General features: G+C 39.8%; 1 long non-coding RNA gene across 1 annotated transcript; it reads left to right on the plus strand.

The window, feature by feature from the left end:
* The first annotated feature begins 210 nt into the window (after positions 1-210).
* Positions 211-3,593, plus strand: LOC125933767 (uncharacterized). Its single transcript, XR_007461095.1, has 2 exons — positions 211-702; positions 3,293-3,593. It is a non-coding gene; the product is annotated as an uncharacterized LOC125933767 (long non-coding RNA).
* Positions 3,594-4,739: the final 1,146 nt, after the last annotated feature.

Below are 4,739 nucleotides of genomic sequence, written 5' to 3' on the forward strand. Positions count from 1 at the left end.
GAAATATTCCATGTTTGGACTTGATGCCATGCCTGCTAAACCACATTACAGCCTTCTTAACACACTTAAAAAGCTGACACATCCAGTGGCATGATGGTAAGCCAGCAATTTGGGGGGACTCCCTTAGTTTATAGTATCTCTGTGGTGTAAACACTCCCCATGGCTGACTTCAGGCTACCAATGTGATGTCACTAAACTCTGACTTGGGAGTACACGGGCACAGTCAGTGGTCATGAGCCAGTAGCAGGTGGCTCCAGCATATCACTGGCATGGCTCACTTAGAATCTGGTATTAACAGCTGCGATAACTTGAGTAGTATAGGCAAAACCTATTATTTTCTTTTGGATCTGTGAGTCTGAACTAAGGTGCATGCAATAGTTAATTTTATGTGTCAGTTTGATGGGGCCACAGTGCCCAGAGAGTTGGTCAAACATTATTCTAGATGTTCCAGTGAGGATGTTTTTGGATGAGGTTAATATTTAAGTTGGTGGACTTTGAGTAAAGCAGACTGCCTTCCCTATTGAGTGGGCTTCATCCAATCAGCTGAAGACCTTAATAGAATGAAGAATGACTTTCCACCAGGAAAAGGAAATTCTGCTGGCAGTCTGCCTTTGGACTCAAACTGCAACATCAACTCTTCCCTGGGTCTCCAGCCTGCCCATCTTCCTGCAAATTTTGGACTTAACAAGCCTCCACAATCATGTGAGCCAATTCCTTAAAATAAATATCTCTCTCGGGAGGGAGGCAAACTATGAGAGACTCTTAAATACAGAGAAAAAATTGAGGGTGGATAAGGAAGTGGGGGAGAGGGGAAAATGGGTGATGGGCATTGAGGAGGGCACTTGTTGGGATGAGCACTGGGTGTTGTATGTAACCGATGAACCACAAGAATCTACCCCAAAAACCAAGAGCACACATTACACACTGTATGTTAGCCAATTTGACAATAAATTATATTAAAAAAAATAAATGTCACATCCAGAAATGCCGAAAGAAAACAAAATCTCTCTCTCTTTCTCTCCCCACACCTATATGTGTGTGTGTTTGCACACACACACACACACACACACACTATTAGTTCTATTTATTTTCTGTAAAACTAAGTCACCATAAAACTTGAAAATTTTATATATAAAAATGTCAGTCATAACACTAATTGTATAACCCCCTAATACACTGGGTTCTGCAGTTGGACAAGCACTAAAGTAAGGTTCCTTCTTTCGCAAGCATCTCCCTGCTTTTCTACAGCACTTAAAATTCCCATGTCACTCACATAAGGTAAGTCTTTGCTACTTCCTGTTAAAATACAGAGCAGGACAACAATCAGGCCAGTGTCAGCTATTAGTATTTTAATGGGCTGCATGTGCAGACTTTCTGTCCGGTCAGCCCTGAGAAATCTGTGCAGACAAGTTCTGGATGTGTTTTGGAGCCCTCCTGAGCAGCTAGGGATCCTCATGAAGCTCTCTATCTAGGTCATAGGTGGATCTCCTTTGACTAATTTATGTACATAAGCATATCCCTTCTCGGGTGGATTTAGGATGGCTTACACACAAATATATAGTACAGCAATGTCAAAGGGGTAAAAAAAATATGGCAAAAGGAAAAATGATGGTAAGAGAATAGGTGGAGCCAGGCACAAGATGAATATGCAAATTACATTTCTTGAAATTCTGTGTGCTTATAGAGGTGAGCCATGCATTTGAATTAAAATATTTTAGCAGGATGTATAAAGCAGAGTAAAATAAGTCAAATAATATAGAAGATTTAAAAAAACACAATCCATTGCTTAGATAAGTCCAAGTACTTCTGTCATTGAGACTAGAGTGAGATTTCTTCAGTAGGTCCTTTAAAAGAATTCACTGAATAATGTAAACACTAATGTCTTTGCAACATCTTTGGACTAAGTGAAGTGAAAAGCTTCAAAGGAACCCTTTTAATAATACTTTTTATTTAGCCAAGGACATTACTTTAAAGCGCAATTCAATAGAGGCACTTATGCTGATAACCACAATGATGCATCCCAGGTGTGAAGTCACTGGTGATCTGGTTTCATCTAGGGATAAGTTATAAATTATCTAGTTGTTCTCAGGTACCAGTCTGGCAGTCAGTGATGAAATTTCCATGGGCTCATGATGAAAATTAAAAACAGTGCAGTGAGTAGTGAATTTTCCATAGTACTAAATTACCATAAAATGTCAATTTAAGAAACTATCCTTTTGTTACACCCTTACTTGGTAAAAGAAGTTAGCAATCTATGTCCATAACCATTATAAGATTTAAAAAAAATTTTTTAATGTTTATTTATTTTTTGAGAGAGAGAGAGAGAGATAGAGTGTGATTAGAGGAGGGGCAGAGAGAGGGAGACAGAATCCGAAGCAGGCTCCAGGCTACTAGCTCTCAGTACAGAACCCAATGCGGGGCTCGAACCCACAAGCCACGAGACCATGACCCAAGCCAAAGTCAGACACCCGACTGACTGAGCGACCCAGGTGCCCCAAACCATTATAAGATTTTTTAAAACTTGTCTGTGACATATAAAAATCTGGGAAACCATTGTCCTAAGAGTATGGAAAGACACACAATCCTCTATGAATATTATTTTTCTCAACAAGGCTTTTGATATCTTTATAACTTGCAGCAATATGCTAGAAATTATACACTCTGACAAATATCTGGAATGCAGCTCTCCAATGTTACAAGTTTAATACAAAAAAACATATGTTTTAGAAATCAGTCAGTTTGGGAGAAGAATTGATATACTATAATAAAAATTTAGGAACCAGGCAAGAACCATGCATAAATGGAAGCCACCCCGCTGTCCCTCTGAGTTGAGCCAACGGAGGGCAGGGCTAAGAGTGTCCTCAGGAAGTTATTCTTGGATGACTCACTAACTTACAGACAAATGCACGAGAGAAATTCCCAAGTTTTACACCACTGAGCACCACCACAATAATTCCAGCCCAGGAACACTGGAAAATGGACATAACCAAGAGCTCATCTGGACCATTAAACAACAATAACCAAAAACTCAAACAAAAACTACACAGTAATAATACCTACAGAATGGTTAGCTTCGAGTAATTGAACTTTTTGGATTTTTTGAAAGATTAACAACGGCATATTGGTAATGGATGACATCATCTGGTAAAGGGGATTTGTAGCCATATATAAATAGTTAATATTTTTTTGAGTACTGTTTTAAGCATTTTACATGTAAATACATTCAATCCTCACAGCGACCTTATGAGATACATATTATTATTATCATTATTATTATATCCCATTTTTACAGATGAACAAACTGAGGCTGAGGGCTGTTAAATAAATGTCATCCAACTACTAAGAGGTGGAACAAAGCTTCAAACCCTAGTGGAGCAACCCCAGAGACCACACTAACAGAAAGATGCTTCACTGACTCCTTACCTAACCATAAGCCTGGAAGAAGTTGGGAGATAGTTGCCAGGAATGGTGCCCTAATCTTAGACTAGTTAATTTGTGACCATTCTGTCTGCAAGTAACCAGATCCCAAGGACAATTTTCTTGGAAGGCCACTTTTTAGGCTGTAATAATAAAGTCATATCGTCTTCAGATAAGAGGATGCTTCTTGTTCTATTCTCAAACCCTTGGCCTCCAGCTTATCCAGGAATGGCATCAAATTGTTCCAATATAAGTTAAAAGCAAGGGGGATGGTGAGTGGAATGTGACTCTGATGCTCAGAACATATCCTCTTTCTATACACAGAATTGTATTGGATTGGCCAGGTCACTCCTGAATCCCTGGGTCATGGAAGGTACTAGGGAGCAACCTCAGCATGAACATAAATGTCTATGGTGTCTCTCTTAAATTCTGGTGGCTTGGCCCACATCAAATTCTATTCCACTTAGTCAAAGACCTAAGGAAGATAAAAATCAACTTCAAACTGTCTTTTAATAGGCCTGCTGACTTCTTTCTAAGAAAAGAGAATTTAGGATGGTTGATAGTAGATTAGGAATGCCTAAAGCTGGCCTTCTGGATTGGAGGTAGAACCAGCAGTCAGATCATGTTCCCCTGAGCTTGGGGTCTTTCTGTTGTGCTTTCATCCTAGAAAACCTTCAATCTCTCACAATGACCTCCAACTTCACTTTGTGTCACTTTTCATGTTACGCTGTCACCATGGCAACACTCCATGCCTTTTGGGTCTCTGGCCTGAGGTAACATGGGCTTTCTCTAGCAGGTGAGTCAATAGAAGTTCAAAGTATTTACAAATTAGGAAATCACAGGTGGCCAGAGCTGATAAGGGTCCAGTGTTTGAGACTATTCTTACCAATTTCCCTGAGCCCAAATATTGCATTTCTATTTCCAACCTTCTGGGCAGAGCTTAATCTCTTGGTTTGGGGCCACTCAGGAAATCTGTTCTCCTACTTCAGATACTTCTTTTTCAACTCAAAGTCTTCTATGCTTTTCTAGTCCTTTCTTCTTTCTAACCTGCAGTCTGGATTCTTTGTTCTTTTTGTTCTGCAAATCTTTTAAAGTCCCTGAGTTTCTTTTGGGGCAAACAACCTTGTTTATCCACAGTTATCTGTCCTGTCTTTGACATATCTACACGCAATAGACTATCTGCAAGAGGCCAGTACCAAAGAGCAGAGGCATCTCACCACGTTGAAGGCAGAAATAGAGCTAGCTACCAGGGCATAGAGGACAAATTTGCCAGCACAGTTTCCCCACTCCAAAAACTGTTACTTTTGACTTGACAGAAGAAC

The sequence above is a fragment of the Panthera uncia genome (assembly GCF_023721935.1).
Source record: "Panthera uncia isolate 11264 chromosome A1 unlocalized genomic scaffold, Puncia_PCG_1.0 HiC_scaffold_16, whole genome shotgun sequence".
NCBI classification, from domain to species: domain Eukaryota; kingdom Metazoa; phylum Chordata; class Mammalia; order Carnivora; family Felidae; genus Panthera; species Panthera uncia.